This window comes from Rissa tridactyla, chromosome 3 (assembly GCF_028500815.1).
Source record: "Rissa tridactyla isolate bRisTri1 chromosome 3, bRisTri1.patW.cur.20221130, whole genome shotgun sequence".
In the NCBI taxonomy this organism is placed as follows: domain Eukaryota; kingdom Metazoa; phylum Chordata; class Aves; order Charadriiformes; family Laridae; genus Rissa; species Rissa tridactyla.
Window position 1 is genome coordinate 69,416,866 of NC_071468.1, and position 22,180 is coordinate 69,439,045.

General features: G+C 40.0%; 1 protein-coding gene across 1 annotated transcript in view; it reads right to left on the minus strand.

The window, feature by feature from the left end:
• NKAIN2 (sodium/potassium transporting ATPase interacting 2) overlaps positions 1 to 22,180 on the minus strand; it is a 565,330-nt gene that overhangs the window by 40,841 nt on the left and 502,309 nt on the right. The gene's annotated exons all lie outside the window — the stretch shown is intronic.

The following is a 22,180-nucleotide window of genomic DNA, read 5'->3' on the forward strand; positions in this document are numbered from 1 at the left end:
CTTGAGGGTAGGAAGGGTCTTACAGAGGGATCTGAACAGACTGGATCAATGGACTCAGGCCAATGGTACTAGGTTCAAGAAGGCCAAGTGCCGAGTCCTGCACTTGGGTCACAACAACCCCATGCAGCCCTACAGACTTGGGAAAGCTGCCTGGCAGAAAAGAATCTGCTGGTATTGGTTGACAGCCAGCTGAATATGAGCCGGCTGTGTGCCCAGATGGCCAAGGCGGCCAATAGCATCCTGGCTTGTATCAGAAATAGTGTGGCCCGCAGGACTGGGGAAGTGATTGTCCCCCTGTACTCGGCACTGGTGAGGCCCCACCTCCAATACTGTGTTCAGTTTTGAGCCCCTCACTACAAGAAAGACACTGAGGTGCTGGAGCATGTTCAGAGAAGGGCAACGAAGCTGGTGAAGGGTCTTGAGCACAAGTCCTATGAGGAGCGTCTGAGGGAGCTGGGGTTATTCAGCCTGGAGAAAAGGAGGCTGAGAGGAGACCTTATCACTCTCTACAACTACCTGAAAGGAGGTTGTAGCAAGGTGGGGGTCGGTGTCTTCTCCCAAGTAACAAGTGATAGGACAAAAGGAAATGTCCTCAAGCTGCACCAGGGGAGGTTTAGATTGGGTATCAGGAAAATTTTCTTCACTGAAAGGGTTGTCAAGCATTGGAACAGGCTGCCTAAGGAAGTGGAGGTAGATGTGGCACTTAGCGACACTGTTAATGGAGGACCTGGCAGTGTTACGTTAACAGTTAGAGTTGATGATCTTAAGGGTCTTTTCCAACCTAAACAATTCTATGATTCTATGATTCAGGTAATTGTATTGCAAGCTGGACCAAAAACTAGAAATTTAGACAAGGAAGAAAGTTGAAGGTAAAATCTAAGAACAATTGTGGTGAGCTTTCCATCATGGGACATTTTAAGATCAAGATTAAATGTATTTTTAACCGTAGTTCAGGCAGGAATTAATGCAGGGAATCTCTATGCCCTGTGGTATGTAGGAGGTCAAACTAGATAACAGTAGCATTTTCTTCTGGCTTCATGATTTGCTACTCTAACATGGTACATGCAATATTAGTATGCAACAATTTTAGTATATAGTACTATTTGTGAAAGAAATTAATTCTACAAATGGGGAAAAATGAGCACTTTGCTTTAGTGGAAGAATAGCAGAGAAACTTGTAGTGATAGTAAAGTATTTGCAATTAGTATCTAGCTCATTCAGGTACAGCAGAGTACAATTACCTTCAACTGTATTATGATTTCTTTTACTATTTTCTTCCTGAGTAAATTAACTTCAATTTGCACATTCAGTAATAAGTAGCACAGTGCATATTACACCATTATTACTACACCTAATTCACTAGATATGTAATTTGCATTGCTATTTATATAAGTGCTGAATTAAATCCAAAGAATCCCAGGAAAGGAGTAGCCAGTTTACTCCGGACCTTAGTTTAATATTAAATATGGAAATATGGGGAAAGAAGGCACATCTCAAAAGCTTCAACCCTTACGTCAGGAATTGCATTGAAATCTCGAAAAAAGGAAGAAAATAATATCTTAAAATATAGCCCTGCAACAAAACGCAGAGGCTTTAAAGAAGGTAAAGAACACTTGGGAGTAGGGCAAAGAGAAGAGAGCGAGGGAACGTGTCAGCTTGACTCCTCCTTTCACTTCTTCCTTTTCTTTTAATTTTTCATTTTTTATGGGGCATAATATTCTTGGCTTCTCTATTCTACAGAGGAATATGGATTAGTATGAAATGTGCAGAGAGGCAAAATTTTAAAATAAGCATTGTACCGCTGGCAGGAGGTTGCCTGAGGCAAACACAGGTCCTCTGCACCGATCACCATATAACCACAGGGCCAGACATCTGCTCTCATGAAAAGATCAGGTGCAGAGACTGAAGACTACGAGAACACTGGGGCAGCACACCGCTGGTGGAGCCCTCCATTGTCAGCAAGTAGCCTTCATGAAAGTTTATTAAAAGAGCCAGCAATGGCAGGAAGCTGTACAGTGACATAAATCAAGCGTCTCATGGAATAGGGCCACACTAATGAGGCGGAGGCACCGCGCTGCCTAGGGAACTGGAAATATTTTGTCTTCATAAAATAGGGTACATTCTTGGGAGCTGGGTAATTAACGATGCAGGGAAAGATACTCTGGCTATGGCTATGTTGCTAAATAGGAAAGGGCCAAGGGCCAATCTCTGGATTCAAGGCCAAATTGTGTAGACTGGCTGTTGTCTGCACCGCTTTGGTGCAGCTCCAGCTAGAGCACAGGGGCTGTGTGCAGGCTGCAAAGCACTTACTTAACTGAGACTCCTACGAGTCCTACATGGTGGGGACTTACAGCTCTGAGGCAATGCCATCTTCTCTGTTTTGTTCTTTTTCAGTTCAAAGTGTCTGAAACAATGAGAGCTGTGTCACAGCCCAACAGAGCGAGGTTTTGCCTTCCAGTATACTGTTGCTGGACCGTAAAATGCCTGTGCCTCATCATACCCATCCAAGTTTTTCTTTTAGGAAGGTGGCAAGGCAGAGGAGAGAGAGCAGAAAACGTTCTTCTTTGATATTGATGTCTGCATTGAGATGGTCCCTTGATTTTGTCTCGTCTTTAACTCTGCGAACTACTCCTGGATGTAAAACTGAGGATTGTGTCATGTCTTTTGTATGTAGCGGGAGGATATGAAGGGGTGCCTGAAGGTTTGAAACATCTGGGGATAACACTGGGGAACGTGTAAACTTGAGGGAGCTGAACATGGTGCTGTCTTAACCATCCTGCCTTTTGGGAGAGGTCTCTGAAAGGAGCTATCTCCAGAAATTGTGTGCATATACTGTCATAGAAAATGCTTGTGGGAGTACTCAAAACAGAGGCAGGGCATAAGATGAAAAATAACATAATTTATCAGGAGTCTAGTGCCTGAGCTCTCTCTCTGGCCCTGTCTTATTATGAACACAAATATACCCTTTGAGGACACTCACTTTTTAAGCCTTTTAACTGCTATGATCTAAAGGGTTGCCAACATACTCGAAACACATACTGTTAGTGTGATTATTATTTTTATTATCCTCCAAATCTCTGTACTTACACTAGTATTTACTTTCCCCAGACAGCCTCGCTGAGATTAATGGTCTCCTGATTATAAATACAAACTAGCGCAAGTACTTGCTGCACAACTGGGACCAGTCAGACCTTCCCTTCACATTTTTCCACTGACCACATTTAAGATCTCCCTTGCATCAATGAGGGGATGTACCCCTTCTCTGGGTTAGAAGTTAGGTCTCCACCATTCACGTTTACCTTCCTCTGTGAGGTGTTCACTCATGTGTACAGTACATAACATAGATGGTGCTCCTTATAAATAGCAGTGCTTCCTTCACTTCTTTTTTCCCGGGATGCTAAGAATTCCTTTCAGACATCCCTTCCCTTCCTCTCCCTGCCACCTTTCAATAGAGGATGGGAAGATGGCAAGAGTACTTCTAGATTTTTGCTGTTTTAAAATATTTCTTCATAAAGGGCATGTGCGTGTGTGTGCACATACATATGTACACATATGTAAGAGAGAGGGAGAGAGATTTTGGTGCAAAGAGATGGGCCATACTTGTTCCGTTCTCCCTGCTTATTACAGTTTATGAATTTCTACATACAGGCAATGTATTTTCCTCCTCAGACTAACTGTAGTGAAAAAGATGTTATGGGAAACACTGTCTGACAGCATCTAGTCAGCACTCTTTAGAGGCTCTCATGCCATGGCATACCAACACTGAGCATTAACGTCATCTAGGTTTTACGTCCAGCTTTAGTTTAGTAAGTAGTTAAGTAAACATTAAAACACAGGGTCAAGGAAACTCAGTGTAGATACTAGCATCAAAAAGAATGTTTCCTGCTGTGTCTGCTTAACCTTTCTGTCCTCACTATGAGAAAAATGTAAATGGATGCGACACAGACACTTTATGGCAGTGAAAAAGTGCACTAGCAGAAATCAGAACACACAAAATAATGTAGCAATTTCTTGAACCATTTTTGAGATCTAGATTAAATACATCAAACCCGTCCCGTAGAAGTTGGTCTGCACGTAGCACCACTTGTCCAGCTCTTCATCAGAATTGATGAATCTGAACTGTCTTTCCCACACATATGTTCAAGCCAACAAAAATAAGTAATTCCAACGAATTTCTTTTTTTTCCCCTCCACATAAGCCAAAGAATTTACACCAAGGTTATAGCAGAGTAGCAGGTAACTTATTACCTCCCTTTTTAAGCGGGGAATGGGAGATACAGTGAGATGAAGTTGTTTACCAGGAGGTCACTGTGTCCTCATACTCTGAGCAGAATTTAAGAACACAGGCTCTAATCCTGTCTCAGAGACTGAATTTCTGTGTAATTTCAGGTACAAATTAAACTTCTCTATCAGCAAAATTGGAACTCATTAGTACCTGGCTCTCAGCCAATATTTAATTCATCAGACCTGAAGGAAAAGAAGGTCTTCTTAGGGGAAATTTGGAATATTTTAGAAATACTTTGGCAGCTGAGCCCATTATTTGGCTCAGAGTTTTCCACCACACGCGCGCACACCTGAGTTTGCAGCAGCTCTTTCTCATTCAGGTTGGAGCTTCGTGCGCTCACCATTACCTGTGGTTTTACCAGTTAACACACAGTTCTGCTGATAGCACCATATTGCTAAGGCCTCTGTCATCGCACCCCCTACACACACTGTGTTCGCCGTGTTCTGTAATAGGCATTTCCAGAAGAAAAGAGAAACAAAAAAGCAAGTCACTCTTCTGGCCTGTTAACAACTGCCTTTTTACAGTCCCCATTCTTTCCACATTCTGATAGTATTGCCTGATAGATCTTTTATCTCACGGGCATCTCTTCCTCATTTCTACTCTTCCTTTTAAAGGCTGTATATTAGGTCTACGCACTAAAAGGAAAGCATTTTAAAAACACTTGACTTCTTATGTTTAAAACACCTACACAGCAGTCTGCTCACAGGAATTTTACTTTCACCTTGCCTCAAAGCATCACAAGTTTTTTTCCTAGCAGTCTTGCATGTTTTGGTTTCTTCCTTATTTTGTGCTAAGCTGTTCTTTGTTAAGGTTCAGCTGGGGAAATTCATTTCTCTCAGGACCCAATCAGGTTTTTACATCAATTAGGCTAATTGCCAGAAGGTTTAACACATTTCTTAATTATGACGGAAAATACGTTCTTGGAAGAAACCCCAAAGCACAGGAGGATTAAAAAAAAAAAAAAAAAAGACAAACCTCTTTTCTAGTAAAATAATTTTGGAAACATTTTAAAGGTAAAATACCAGGAAGTAAGTTTAGTAATGGACAGCTGTCTCACCATGGCTGAAAGTGCTCTCAGCCAGAAACTCCGTGCCACACCAAAACGATCACCCTATGCCTGATTGTGAAAATGTAAATAATCATAGAGTAGGGGAGAGTATAGACACATATAAAGGACATATGCAAAGACAGAAAGCACATAACTAGCCACCAAACTAGCAGAAAAACCCCAAGCAAAACAAAATTTCCAATTCTGGAAAGACCTACTGGATTTTTTCCAGATTTTCTAACAGGACATCTGAAATAATTTGTGCATATTTACATGAGCTGTCTTAATCTTTTTTTAACTTAGGCTAAACCTCATTAAGCTAAACCTCATAACTCAGTTAAGCATTGAGCTTGAGACAATGTACATTATAATACGATACTGTATATAAAGAATTATATACTGTACTTCTTTATTTTCTGTTTTGGGTTCTAGTATTTTATATTAATAGAAATGATAGGGTGCTTGTGAAATGTAAAGAACAGCCCTTTCTTGATCTTTCCGTTTCCGTGTTTGTCATTCTGCCTCTGCTTCCCTGTGCTCTGTGTGATGCCGCGGGAAGGCAACAGAAAAAGGCAGTTCAATACTCTTCAGAATAACCCACAGTCATAAAATATTTTCAGAAAAGGAACCCCTGAGGGAGATATTTAACCTCTGTCTTTTCTGGTGCTCCTGAACATCTGGCCACCCTACTTGATAAACATGCTAGCAGTGTTGGGGTTTTTTGAATGTCTGTGCTGCACAAAACCCAAACAAACAGTTTAGTGAATAGGAGCCCTTAGGGACGAAGTGTTTAAAGCAGTACAGAGGACTTATATACATGAATCCCTTGGACATATTTTCTGTGTAGTACATTTAAAACCAACACTCTATTCCTTAATATTGCTCCACTGGAGTTGGAATCAGTGTTAAACTGCAGCAGTGCTTTAAAATAAATGGGCCATGATGCAGTTTGTGTGTGTATGTGTGAATACCAAGGAAGAAGGCCATGACATCTTTAAGTGCATATGATACACATTGCCAAAATACCATTTCCTTTTCTAGCTACACTGCATCATCATCATCTCTTCCCTTTAGCATAGGATGCGTGTCCCACACCTGTACTCTTGAAAGCTTTTTCCTAGACCTCCCTCAAAGGCATCACGGAAAGCACTTTTTTCCTTTCAAACCCCTCATTTTGAATACTGAGGAAGATGAAATTTTTTTCCTTGAGAAATTAGCCCCAACACAGTAATGACTAATTTAAGGCAGAATATAACCTTACAGTTGTTCTCCATGTGTCCTCTACTCAGGTGGGAGTTTACTAGCCATGAGGAGGGAAAGGATTAGAAAGATGGCAAGGTGCCTTTCTCCCCATTAGCTGGTGGTGCTTTGGGGGTTGTCAGGACTGAGGCTGGTGGCTGTAGCGTGCACCAAGACCCTGGGACCCTAGGCATTGCACCACAGGCATGAGTTCATGCAGGATTTGCTCTAGATTCATTCAGTACAATTGCAGTTGTAGGGAGCTTCAGCCCTGCTCTGACTATACATGAGGGCTACCCCTTCCCTGTCATGATGGGCAGGCTTCTCTGGGTAGATCATGGTGACAACGTATTCCTTTGAAAAGTGAGAACTCCTCTTCCCTCCATTAATTTCAGCCCAGATGCTTGTCTCATTTTCCCTTAGCAGCTCTAAACATTTCTGCTCCATACTTCACATTGTCTTCATCAGAAAGGCAATATTTTCTTTTAGACCAGGTGTGTCAACTAGTGAGGTTTGACAACATGAAAGTATGGAGAGGTGGTAGTAGCAGGTCTGTCTGTCCCTTTTGTGACTGACAATGCTTGTCTTTACATTTTCTTTAATTCAAGGCAGCACTGCAGGTCAAAGGCGAGTACGGGAAGGAAGAGGCAGTGCTGCAAATTGGATTATGCTCCATTCATCTTCATCGCTTGCCCTGATCTTCCCTAGCCCTTCAGCGCTACTTCTGTCTCTTCAACTCAAGTAAGATTGTGTTCAAAGAATAAGTACAGCCATGGTGTACAATCTGTCTTGCAGGTGGCCTCTCCCCACATCCACCCTATGGATCCCCTCAGTTGTCTTTGTCCCTCTTGGTCTGTAATCCCCCACCCCAGCCCCCCATTAATGGTGAGTTAATGAGAGGCAGGAGCCAGGCACAGAAAGGCTCAGACTGATTACACTCCATGTGTCTTCACCTATCCATTGTCCAGGTCCCAATGGTGACTGTCCTGAAGGTAACACACTGTGTCCAAAAATGGTGTGGAAGGGGAAGGAACAGTAGAAGCCTGGAGAAAGCTCCTAGTGAAGCAATAGTAGGAACTTGGGCCAGTCTAAGAAAAACTCTGGCAACCACTGTACTAAACTCTGCTCTGTTCCCTCTCATAGGATGATGTAAGATTTTTTTTCTCTGATAATCACATACATTTTCTTCTTTTTCACATGTGTGTATACATGCAGAATTGCTTCCTGGATCCCACCTCTCAGGCTTATAATCCATTTTTAAAGAACACATGGAATTATATGAAGAAGAGTGGGAAGCACATCTACTGCCTCTTCCAACCTCAAGACAGAGTCAGCTCTATCTATATTGCTCCTGACAAAGGTTTTGCTGGAGGAGTGAAAAGTGCCTTAGAAACCTCCCCTGGTAGCAATTCTTTGATTAGCCTAGTTGATCCATGCCAATAAACTCCCTACTTCTATGTTCAACACAGAAGTAATATGCTGCTTCTGTATCTTCCTCATTGCAATTTAAATCCAAGATTTGCTGCCCTAGTAAAATTAGACATTGAAAAGTTTATTCTCATGTTCCTTCCTAGTGTTCACTTCTGAAACATGAATTTTCTAAGCAGGTGGGAGAGGGAAGAGTCCTGGGTTCTGGTCCTTGATCGGAAAGCAGCTGCTGTGCTCGGTGCAGGGTTCGGTCCTGGAATCCAGCTGGGTCTGGGCTCACACCTTGTGATTCTAGCATGGCTGCCATCAGCCTCGTTGCAGCCTTCTTGCTTCCACCTTTAGTAATTATGAAGTCAGAAACAAACACACCACCATTTTCCCTTTGCAGGGTCAGTTTTCAGCCCTTGTCTCCTTTCAGCAGTTCCTCAGCTGCACGGCTCTTGAGTGCCTGGGATGGGCAGTGTGGGGTCAGCAGATGATCAAAACCATGTTTCACAGCCACACATTACCTTCAGTTAACTGCAAAATGAGAGCAACTGTAAAATCAGAGGCCAGGGGGGCACAGACTAAATACAGTTACCTAATTGCCCAATGACAGCAAGACTGATTCTTATGAGCAAAACCAAAATATTAGATGTTAAGGGAAGTCTACTGGTGAAAGCTCAGGCAAATGCAGACTCCACGCACTCACAGGGTGAGACATCAGCAGAGCAAAGGCAGCAAATAGTTCATCATGCTGTCTGACAGCGGGCATCTGACTGATGCTCTGAATCACCTCTGAGCCTTCTCTACAGTGTCTGTAAAGGGATTTTACATTTTGTTTGACATAGTCTGAATCTCACTAATCAAACGTGAATAGCCCTCCTCTGCCAAAGCCCTCCTTTAGATGATTAATCTCTTTGTAGATGTAACTGCCGGCGCTAGTCCTATGAAAATTGCAGTAATAGTGAAAGCAGCAATAACAGAAATTGATGTTTCCTTTTTTTTTGTTTGTTTGTTGAATGCAGAAATCATATTTGTACTTCAAAATGGTTCCATGGAATAAATTGCATAATAATTCATTGAGTCACTGATTGTTGTAGTTTATTGGACGCGCTGATGGCAACTACAAGTCTACTCTGTGAGGCAAAAAGAAAACCAATTGTTTTAGAGGTTTTTATAGACTTATTGAAATGTTCCATCTCTAATGTATACTGTTCCCCAGCACAGCAACATATGGACAGCAATACGTTTACAGCACTGCACTGTCCAGGATTTGAGCCTGGTACAGATAGAATATCAGTATTTGAATCTGTTTACTGAAAAACAATATTCTGTGAAATGTGGCTAGAGAACATGCAATTCTTCCTTTTTTTGCTTGCCACCAGCGCTAGAGAACTGGTGCCAATTAAACTGTAGATGAGTGACCCTGCAATCACCCTGATACGCTTCAGCAGTTGTAAATTGGTTAAGGCTCAAATCAATGTTCTGGTCCTCAACATTTCTTGAAAGTGTTGAAAATCTAGTTTAATTGCGAGAGACAGTTGTCCTTTACTGGGAAGTAAGCAAAAGACTTCTTTTAGCCTTGAATAGTACTGGATCCAATTGAACTTTATATCTTTTGGATGGTTAATAGAAAATTCTTCAACTTCATGCTTTATGTTCTAAGATTAAACACACAGCACGAGCCTGACTGTTGTTTGAATGTTCTCCCATCCCCTTGACTGTGCTCCCACGTAACTTGTGCAAACCTAGGAGAGAACAGCGATGCTTCAGCTTTACGCTAGGTTTTTTATATCTGTGAAATGATTTCAGGTACTTCAGCACTAAAATGATCTTGTGACCTTCCATCAACAGATTGTGTAGTTGTTCTAGTAGCACGAGCAAAATTGGTTAGCTATGTTGGGATGAATGGTAGAGCTCAGCAGCATTTTCATTTTCAGGTTTTATTTGCTGAAGAATACAGATTCAAACTGGTTGAAACTATCGGCCAATTTGTGTGAAGCTCACTGAATTTGTTTCAGTTAATTATTTTCTAAAAAAAAATCATGCTATTTTCTAAAGACAGTATTTTGATTTTAGCAATAAATAGAACTATGAATGAAACAAAATATTTCCTTTCCTTTCCTTTCTCTTGGCTTTGAAGGGAATGTGAAAATCAAACATCTATGCAATTCTGAATGTGCTGCAGCAAACATAATCTTCACCTATCCCCTGATAAATGTCTTTTTGTACACTGAGTATCCTGGAGCAAATCTTTGTTTTATTGGAAGTTCTACAGCACCCTGCATTTACTTCCAAAACAAATACAATGAATACTAACAAAGAATACCAGTGATTACAAATGTATTTGAAAATAAAGCAATATTTTTATACTTACGCTGGATTTGGCAAAATAATTATTTAAGATGTGATAACACAGTTTATATGAAGTTGTTTTTCAGCACGGTGATAGTTTGAATTTTTATATGATATTTCTTATTCTGGCACAGGTAATTTGTCTGCAGACAGCAACACTGTTCTTCCCTAATTTATTTCCATATCAGAGAGAAATTCAAATCCTATTGCTTTTGCAAAAAACTCCAACAAAACATATTCTTCTGATTTCCACTCGTATATCTTTTTCTTACATTTTTTGCAAATAATCCTCCAATTTTTTTATTACATCAGCAGTTACACAGTGCTTATGCCCTTTTACTGTTTTCAGCTATACCCAATAAACAGATAAAAATGAAAATGTTAAACAACTGAGTATGATGGTACAAATTAAGTTCAGAGGGAAGAAACTGAAAGGGTATAGCAAAATGTAGCAGGTATTGATACCATCCTACAGTATTGTCTAAGATGATGAATTACATTTCAAGAGTACTTACTTAAGTACCCTTTTGAACGCATGATTTTATGAAGGCAATCTATGTCTTTCTGTCCCTGGTATTTGGAATGTCTTCTCCTGTTTTCCTCCATTATAAAACAGCTATTACTGGTTTAAGTGCTGATACGATTACATGATTTATTTCTTTATTCCACAGCTGTTCACAATCTGTTACCACAGATTATTTCCTCTCTAAACTTCTATTGAGAGGGAGTCTAGAGTACCTCAGACCTTTTTGCTTGGAATGATAAAAATAATAATTTATCAGCATGATTCATATTCATTTATCTCTGAGGCTGCACCATTCTAACACATTGAAAAAAGAGGAGTGAAATCTGACAGTGATTTTTCTGAGTGTTGTATTAGCAGGCTGTAAATGAAAAGTTGTGGTAGACACCACAACTGAAAGCCTATTTGAAAAAGTGAGAGAAGGAATATTTTTAGCTATGATAAACATACTGTAGTTAAAAGAACAAGAACTAGGGTATAATCAGCAATACCAGTCAAACTGCAATTATTTTTCAGTTTGTAGGTAAATTTCCTTATGAGTTAATGAAAATCAAATGCAAATTCCAGATGATAGAAGAACAATAAAGAATATCTCACAAAGCTGTTGGACTTCTATGCTAAACAATTTAACCATGTTAGAAAAGACTTCCTTAGAGGAAAACAAATGAAAAATCTAAACTGTGATGTCATGAGGCCAGATGTTGGACCAGATAAATATTCCTTGTGCTTTTCAGTCATCACAAGAAGTGACTACATGCACATTCAAGATAAAACTTGAGTAGAAAAAATTCTCTTACCTTTATGCCACTAACTCTGCTTCACTTTTTTTTTTTTGACTTATGCTAGAGGACACCTAACCTGGGAATAAGTGCGATTGATGTACATCCTGATTCTACTTGATAGTCTAGAAACAGAAAAATACAGCTATTCAAGGAGGATAGTTTGTTCAAAGATGAGAAGAACTACTTCTTTAACCTGAGCCCAGATATAGAAGTAGAGAGAAACACAACCTATGGGGTATATGTGCTCCTAAAAACCTTTTCTTATACCAGAAAATAAGATTTCAGTTTTCTACTTAGTAAACTAAGAGTAAATGAAAGAAAAAAAAATCTCTTTTTGAAGATGAGAAGGAATTACAAGACCTTCAACTGAAGGCTCTTAAAGAGTGTCTGGATGATTTAGTAGCTCATTGAGTTGGTGAGAAAGGTGAGAAACCCTCTGATGTGACATAGAAATTTCTCTTTCTTTTTTTTTTTTACATTGTGGGTGAAATGGAAGAAACTAACAACGCTTTACTAGCAACTGGAAAGTAGATATAACTGTATTTGTCTTTAAAATCACTGAAAGCTGGCATATTTACAGAGCTCATTAGCCACCAGTTGTTTTCTTGAAATGAGGGCAGGCATTGGCAATAGGGAAATTTCCCATATTACCTATCTGTGCTCCAAAAGACAGTCCTCCTAAAATAGTATAATTTTCTGAGACTCGATTTCCCATGGTTAGAAAGGTGTTTTCAAACCCGTGAGGGAAAAGCACAAACGGCAGTTTCTGCACCCTGCTCTGCCAATGGCCCTGGTTTATCAGCACATGAACAAAAGTGTCTGTAGCTTCTTTGATGATTCAAATATCCAGGTCATGTGACTGGATGTGCAGGTATCAACGACCCCCACCAGACATCAGGTGGATCACGCATCTCCATGCGTGGGCTGGACTAAGTCGTCAAAGAATGAACGACTTTAACTTGAAATAAATGAATAGGAACTTTCCACAAATTGCATAAACTCATATTAAAATTAGCTTGGGAACTGTTTCCTCCCACCAGATGTGTGCCTGGCGTCCTTTGGACTCATACTTACTTCATTATAATTTTTAGGACTCTCTCTCTTTTCCTTCCTAGCGTTCAGAAAAGCAACAACTCACAAGGATGGCAATTGTTTTCTGGTCTTGCAAGTGCCTTTCAGAATAGATGCAATCCAGGAAGAACCCCCTGTACTGCTGAATGTGACAAGTCCTAATATTCCAGTCATCCCCGTGGAGAATTAGCGAACAGTGGCAATACAAAAGCAAGGCGGGGAGAATCAAACTAGGATTATTTTTTTAAAAAAGCTGAATAAAACCTGAAAAACAAAGCCAGCTCACAGTTTACCACTGTGTGGTATATGTCTCATTAAATAGGAAACACAGAAATGAGACACATTAAAATACCTCTGGTAAATTGAAAATGGGCATCACACAGAAATCACACCAGTGTGAATTCAAATATTAAAAGAACAAAACAAATTGGCTTATTTGGAACTTGTAATTTCATGTATATCTCAGTACATGAAAGGACCTGTGAACGAGATCAAGAATGCAAGTAGATGCGATATTATTGGAGCATTGCATTTAGGGTTTATTATAGTGCTCCCAGCATCCCCTGATGCACTTCTGTTCTTGTAATTCAAATTATTTACCTATCATTTAAGACTCTCCATAATTTGTACTGTCATGTGTTGTTGCCTATTATGTCACTACGATACCACGGGGATTTGATCAGTGGCTGAGCTGCTTTAACTCAATTAAGTATACTTGACAAACTGTGTGATACTCTAAGTTTCACAGAATTATTTTTAACTGTGACAAGATGACACATCATTGTCTCTTGACTGCTAACCTAGATTGGATGATACCAGCTGATAGCAGAGGCTATCTCAGCTGATATGTGTACATAGCAGTAACTGAGAATGCATCATCCTATTAAGCTCCAACAATTGCTTTACTGCTGTTATAAATGTCAGCTCCAACCTACGATAAAAAAATTTTCACAGCAGGGCTCCTACTCACACTTCTTTGGACATTAAGACTCATTTTTCTAGCAGCCTGGATATTCTGAAACGTGTACAGAGCTGAGACAGTCTCAGTTCCTTCTCAGCAGCTCTTACCAAGCCAGCTATACAGACCATTTAGGCAGCAGCTGAGGTCCATCTCAGTCCTGAAAAGTGGGCATTTACAATGCTTCTATAGAAATTGCATTTAGCTGTTCCCTGTACAACTCAATGAACAGAAATACTCGGGTTTTTTTGAGATTAGTATGTAAGCATCTTGTAACTCAAGTTTCAGTTATGGCTCTTCAGTGGACGAGACCAGTTTTCTGGCTCTTCACCTCACACCCGTATTTGCGGTGATGCTTATGGTTTTTTGCATATGCAGGTGTTTATTTATTCAAAAAGCAAACCAGGTTGCATATTTTATAACTAGAAGGACTTGTAAATGGCATGGCTGAAAGAGCCCCACAGTCCCTCAGTATGGAGGCAAATCCTGTAAACAACGACACTCACTGAGGTGAGCCTAAAAATCTTTACCCTAAACTCAAGACGTGCAGCCATTGACTCTCAGGTGGTATCAATGAGGACAGCCAGTGTACGGTACTAAGAGGCAGCTTGTAACTCAGATGATTTAGGGTAAACAAATCTAAGGGAATATTTGATAGGAGAATAATCTACATCTTTGACAACTCTCCATAGTACTTGGGTTATTTTATTTTGATAAAGTTTAGATTTTCAGATATCTTTCCCACCACCAGAACTATGTTTGTTAACGGTAGAGAGGAATGGAAGATGAAACATCTTTGTTTGATTTTCAAGAATGTCTAATTTTCTTCACATATATTATCATATCAATACTATATTTTGATCTTGGTTTGGTTTTTGGCTTTTTTTTTCTCTCAGCTTTCTTCATTCTTCCCTTTCCTATCTTTTCATTCTTCAGAGGAAAATGGGATAAAAGGAGTCGTCCCCTGTCCCCCCCTCCAGCAGGCTGTGAAAAAGCCTGTGAAAAGTGGTTATCTCGGAAAAAAAAGTGTCTTGGGAATAAGCATAACTCTTTCTATCATCTTTCCATATTTCCAGTGTATTTAATTATAAAGCCTGTCTTTTCAACAGCAGGACGGTCTGGGAGAAAGGATGCTGCCTTTCAGCTACCTTTCTTTCAGACTGTGAGACTGTACAAGTAAAAGTAACGTCACGGCCTTAAGACCCGGAAGAACATTGGAAGGATGAGTATAAAACCAGAGAAAGGGGTAGGCACTGGAAAGTTTTTGCATAACAATTTTAACTGCATTGTTAATCAGATTTTCCTCTAATAATTGGATAATCTAGACTATGACTATTAGTATCGTTGTAACTGGACTAACAATAACTGCTGTGTTTTGATAAGACTGTTAAAACTTTAGTTCATCTCAATAAATTCTTAGCTGCGTATATCAAGCATGTAAGACGACTTTGCGTGTAACAACTGTGCAATTTAAAATGCACTGTGGCCATCAAACCCTGTCAGCCCATCCCAGAAGGCTGCTTCCTTTGTCTGTGGGATGGCCAGTTGTCCCTGTGCTCGGCTGCCACAGCAGCCCTGAGAGTTGTTGAGAGCTACATTGGTGGCCAAGCTCTCCAGCCTGCTCTCAGTTGTGGGATGGGATACTGTACTCTCAACTGCATTTAATCAGTCAGTTTTCCTTTCTGTATCTGATGAACTTTTTCTTCCCCAGAAGAAATTCTGAGAAGGAAACAAGTATGAAATGTGTCTCTACAGGATTTACTAATGGATTTATTAATACCAGCTCAAATCTATTGTTGATATCTGCTCCAGCCACAAAGACACCAGCTATTTCCAAGAGGAGTTGCAGCAGTAATGGCTTGTGGTGGAGACTGGTGGAAGTTTGGCCGGAGCTGATAGTTATAAAGTTTGTTTTTTTTGGGCACGTTTGCTCATCTGTGAGGGTATGGGAACAACCCGCGATATGCGACATGTCACTGTCCTTGCAAGAATACCATTCTGCACAATAAAAATAAATGAAACTCTAATCCCTGGAGTGGCCGTGTAATCTTCTTAGCCCTGGGACTTCCTCCACTTCCATCCTAACTCATGTAAAACTACGCATGTCGTTAGTCAGATGGCTGAAAGACCCATTTCCAACCCAGTTCTAACACTTGTCTCTCGAACTTCCTGCCTTGACATGGCACAAAGTGAGCATATCTAGACTAAAACAAAAGGGATGCAGTCGGCATAGCTGGCGCTGATGGTGCGAGCCCATGGCTCAGTAAGCAGTGCCGGTGCAATGTGAAAGTCTGTCACAAAGAGGCTTATGCTATTTCAAAGCTACAAATGAAAAGAAATTGAGTTCACACGCTGCAGTGAAGCAAATCAAACCCCATAACGTTTGTATTAATTGCCGAAAGCAGATAGTGCCTGGGAAGCAGAATAGAGGGTGGAAATGCAATAAATCTTCAAGTTTAAATTTGGAAATGAGCCCAGGTTTTGGGGAGTTAAGAGTCTGGTAGGACTTACTTTTAAAAGTATAATTCTATCAGGAAAAAAAATCAGTCTGAGAAGAATATTCCAGATCTTTGTTAATTTTTCTCTGGCCTTTAGCCAAATGTTGTTAATTGAAGCTCTAAGTACTATTTCACTTACTTTGATACCCACAGAGAATTAAATGGTCTTTTTTATAACAACCAGTGCTCTCGAACTTTTTTCATCTTGCTATTTAAAGATAAAATTAGTACAATATTTCTAGGATCTTTATTGAAAATCCTAAGTGAGGACTGAAAATAAGCTAGAAAAATGTAAAACTGGTTTGCCTCTTTCTGTTATGGGCTACACAGAAGCAATAGTGCCAGGAGCACTAGTTACTCTGAAAGACTTTAAAATAGCTACAAAATAAAAAAAAGGGGGATTTAAATGTAATTTTCCCCCATTTTAATTACTTAATGGAAAAAAGAGCAACAAGGAATCACAATACTCGTCTTTATATCTAATATAATTGTATATTCTACTTAGAATAAAAACATACAGAAACATTAAAATTAATAACACAGTGGTTTGGAACCATTCTGGGGGTTTTCCAAACTAATGAAATGTTGAAATGTGGTGAAACGTCACTGTGCAACGACGCTCTACTAATTTGCTTTTCCGCTGAAGAAGCAGCAGCAGAGCTCCTGAGTTCACAACAATGCTGAATGAGGTGAGGCAGCCAACGAACTTAGCTGCGTGCACGGAGGAGAGGATCTCGACCAGCAATTGTTTAGCAATACAATTACTGTTGCTGCATCCCAGTATCAAACGTACATCAAAGTCCCGAAAGAGGTTCATGCTCCGAGAGGTAGGGAGTCTTACAGCTCTGAAGCTGATGAAAGGTTGAACGTTTTCTCACATGAATGGGGTGAAGATTCGACTGCACAAGTGTTAGGCAGCTGTTGTGTCGTTGTTTTGTTCTGTTAAATTGGCAATAGGAGGAAAGGGAAGAGGAAGTGGCAGGAAAAGATTTGGGTGATGATAACAGCAAAGAAAAAAAAAAAAAAGAAAGAAAAGTAAGAGCAGTGGAAAGACACATCTCTCATTTCAATGCCAGCACTTGGCCACCCCTTTTCCAGTTTCTTTTTTCCTGCTCGCTGCCGGTTGTCACCAGTGAAGCCATGCTACCTACATGTTATTAGCTGGGGTGGCTTTACAGGCTGCCCAGAAAAGCTGTTAAGAAAGGAATTCGGGGAGTTAATGATAAATATGTTGTGAAGCCACAACGTGCCGTTTGCAAGGCTTTCTGGTGCTGCTAAAAGTTATATATTTTATGCTCTACAGATGATGTTTATTCTGTTGAGAGGAAGGGCAAAGGATTATGTTGATTGCATTGAATCATTTGCTCAACATTTTTGCCCACAAGCCAACAAAGGAAGGAAAAAGCAGAAGGATAATATTAAAACGAAAGCATATATCTGCATTGAGAATCAATACAGCCACATGAGCAAAGGTTACTAAAAGGGATGTAGAATATATTGACAGAATCAGTTTTCTGCTGCTATAGCTTAAGCCATTTTCATGAGCAGATTTCAGATTTCTTATTTTTAAATATAATGTCATGAACATCTATGCTTTTGCTGGCAAAGTTATACCAGCTGACAAAGTTATAGCCAGGGGCAGGAAAATGAACTGGTTCTAAAGACATTCATAACATTACATGAATTTTCAAATCCTTATTTTCCATTTATATTTCCAAGAAGATCCAACATTTTCTTTTCTCCTACTCCAGACACATGCACATCCTCAGAATCATGTAACATATATATATGTGTTATCTGTTTGCCAGACTTTTCAAATCACGTCTGACACAAATCCATGCAAATCTGACAGAAGCAACAGGTCAAACATATCAGGGCTTAAAACAAGCCAACTTTCTGATATATTGACTCATTCTGACAGAAGACGCATGTGGGTCCAGCCTAATTTACTTGAGTTACTTTCTGGTAGCTTAATTTGAGTGGCTTTTTTAGGCCTAGAGAGAGAGATAATGGGGAAAAAAAAGATTGCGTGACGGCACACGTAAACAGAGACGCTAACTTGTCAAATGCTAGACCAGGCAAGGTGTCCCTGGTGAGTCCACAGCACTGTGGTAAGAAAGTGAAGTAGTTGCTCTGGTGTTTTCACAGAGCTACTGTTGGGATTTTCCTTTCCTGCCTCTTCCTGTGAAGGCATTTGACATATGGTTCTAGTGCTGCCCAATTACACGTCTCTCTTCCACCTCACTTAGCATTTTTCATTTATTTGTTGTTTCCCATTTTTAACTAGAATTATACTTTAGTCATCCTTCCGCATAGCCTTATGTTATTAATTTTTATCAGGGAACGGAAAAAGTCTAGTCTATTATTTGTGAGGAGAGAAAGTTTAATCAGTACAAATCCTGGCTGAGAAAGAGATATAAGAGTTTCCCATTTTAAATGGGCTGATTGGACACCGACATAGTTTTTCCCGAGTGCTGAAAATGTGTTTAAAACTATGCCATTTGATTAACTTGTAAAGTCTGAGAGTAGCTAGCAAATTCAATTATGGATTCAAATTATGTTACTAAATTGGTCTAATTTTTAAAAGTGATGAATGAAGTGCATTAAAAGAAAGGGATAATAAAGGTCTAAAGAGGAATTGGCAAGCACTCTATTAATTAAAACTTGATGAACATAGGCACATCTCTGTTACATGAATGAGTGTGCAGCTACAAATACATTGGTGCGCTTCAAAACCCCAACTTTACATGTTTATGTTACACCAGATTTAGTTTCTGACATATTTGAAATTCATTGAAAAACATGTTTATGATGGCAAAAGATATTAGAAACCTGTTCCTAATATCGCAACAAGCAATTGCTCTATTAAACATGTTAGAATGTAGTGCTTTTCTTCGAAGACAGAAAGCTGCTTAAAAACTTATTGAATGCCTGTGCAAGATGTAATGATGTATGGCCATAATAATGGCGGCTTTTAGCTGAGTCAAAGACCAAGGTAAGGAAGGGATTCCCAGGAATAGTTCTGCAAGGTGCAGTGAAAAAGTAATTTTCTAAGAATGCCCTTGCTGTAAATGAGAGCATGGGGCAGAACTGCAAGTGCTGTACCCATAGACCAGCTCTCAGAGGCACCCATAGAATCAGCAGTGATTCAACAGGGGTCACATGAGACCCTGCCACAGCCCAGGGGCAGGAAGACAGAAGGTGACTTAAAGCTGTGGAGTCACTGCATGGACTCAGGACTCAATCTTCTGCTATAACTTTCACCACTTGGGTTCAGGCTGTATATAGATTCCTGCCTCCTGTGTCAGTGAGGTTTTATTGCCACCTCCCCTTTTTCCAATGGTGGGAAGCACCCGCTGCAAATCAAGTTTTTGAAATGAGCACTGTTTCTTATGTGGATTTTCACACACCCCTTGTATATGAGACCTTAGTCTCTGTTCACAGGTCCTTTCCTGCACTGAGAAAGAGCCCGTACACATTGCCTTGCACACAAACCATGGACCAAACCTATATCTGCATTTGCAGTACATCTCTGTTTCTAGAAAGAAGCATCTTTCTTCTCCTTTTAGAAGTAGAAAGAGCATCTAAGAGCTGAACACCCTTCTGGAGTATTTATCTTTCTATCTTTCTCCAGTAACTACAAACGTAGCACCTTTGTTTGGCAGACTAGATCAGGACCTATATATTGGCTCTTTTCATCCAGCCTTCTTTTTTCTGCAGAAGCTTATTCTCATCATTTGCTAAAAAGCTAGCACACCTTCTTGCAGTTGGTAAAGAAGGTACCTGCCTGCATGCATGTCAAACACAAAGCTACCTCCTTGGGGACGGCCCTTTTCCGACGAGACGTAGTCTGCAGCTTCTGCAAACACTCAATTACATTTCCAAGATGAAAGATTAGAATTTCAAAGGTTGTCATGAGCAGACCTCTAACTGTTTAAATTTCAAGTATTTTCAGAAAATAATTTCTTTTTAGTTTTAAAGGATTTATATGAAATAAGTAAAAGTGGGCTGCTTTGAGTCCCTTGTGGGTGAAACGGGGTGAAGAGATACGGTGTTATCTGTGAGATGGGTCTCTTACATGACGGAGGCTGGAGATTAAGGGAGGGGCACAAATTAATAAAGCAAAACAAATAGTCCTCATCAAAAACAAGTAGAGACAGCTTGTGTTGTACAGGTCAAACATTACTCTAGTCAAATATTTCACAATTCTTAATACAACCTTTGACTGATAAGACTGTCGCATAACAAACAGGACAGTTGGTAGCCTGTGAAAGGATGCTGCATTCTGTCAAGACAGTCCTTGATTCACCCAGTTTAAAAGCAGGAGCTCTCCCCATAGTCGTTCAGGCATCCCAGCTTCCTGCTTCAGAGACTCCATCTCCTGGAAATAGCCTGTCAGGTCCCATCTGTTTTTTCACAAAGCTGCCAGCCCCCTGAGAGAGGGTCCTCCATTCCCATCTCCTGTCTGATGCTGGAAAACCAAAGGGGAATAACCTCTGCAATCTGCCAGAAATTGGTTTTCTGAAAGCAAGGACTCTGCTTCAGGGAGCTGCAATCTACCATACTTAGAGGAAAATTAGTTTTCTAAGTACAGTGCTTTCTTCTGGCTGCTTCAGTCCTCCATCTTTGCCTGTGCTCCTTCTCCTCACAACACGGCTTGCGGGAGCTTAAGCTTAAATAACTCGCTAACCAGCAAAATCCAGAACATAAAATTCCTTACTATAGCAGGTGTTGTGAAGGGAAGGAAACAATAGCAAAGTAACTTTCAGAGACTCCTTGCCATTGCAATGATAGTAAAACTTTGCCTGAGCACTAAGCAGGCTACGGCTGGTATAATTAACAACTGTTATATTTGTCAGTACCTCAAAAACACTTAGCAGGAGTCCTAGTTGATATGACAGATTCATTAATCATTGGAAGCTTTCCTTCAAATTGATTTATCCATCAAATAATTGTGCCCTCACTATTGATTTACAGAGGGCAATAATTTTAGACTGTGTATTATAAACATAGATAAAGTGACATCCTGTGCCCCAAAGGTTTGTGTCTAAATAACACAAGACAAACATACACAGTAAGCACACCATGGGGTAAAAACTGAGAAGAAGAAGGGTTTGCAATGAGGACAAGGCAACAGAGAGTTTGGAACAGAGAAAAGTTGCTAATTGGGAAGGAGCTGTTAGAAAACAAAGTACAAGCTGCTTGAGTAAGTAAAGGGTTAGGGTGGTCGTAGTCAGAGTAATTTACATAAATTCAAATGTTTGAAAAGCTTTAAGGCAAAACAGAAGGCTTCAGGGTGATTCAGAAAACATAAAAAAAGTGGGTGCAAGAAAACCAGCACCATTTGGCAGGAAGAACAAGGAAGAGAAGAGAAAGGCTATAGAAATAAAGTTGTAAGTATAAACAAATTTCAGAAGTGCAAAACTGGGCTCTTGGGAAATGAGAAAAAGAGAAAGAGGCCATGCAATTTAATGAGCTAGACCATCCACAGTGAGCAGAGGAAGAAAGAAAAGTGACCTAGAGTGTTGCATGGAACAGTTTCAGACGTGAGAAGGAGGGAACGTTCAAGAGATTAAATGACACAGCATAGATGGGTTTTCTTGCGGTTTTTGTTTGGTTGTCTTTTGGTTTGGTTGGTTTTTGGGTTTTGTTTTTTGTTTTTTTGTTTAACTCCTGGAAAATTAAGCAATTTGGTATTTTCTTAAAGGATGACCCATCCTCAAGCAAAAATGATTTCTCTCATGTGTCATCATTCGGACCAGAGTACAGTATTATCCAGTTAATTCATTATGGGAACTGAATTACCTTATGGCTTCTTCTGAAACATTGTTCATTGTCAGCCTCAGAGATAGAGTTTTGATGTTGGTAGACTACTGAGGTATGATGATATCTATATAATGTCTACATAACAATGTCTTTGCTGAATTTCTACAACTTAGCATCCAGACAGCACAGGCTGGGTCTGAAGCTGGATACGGTCCAATGAATGACAAAAACCACAAATCTTAACCA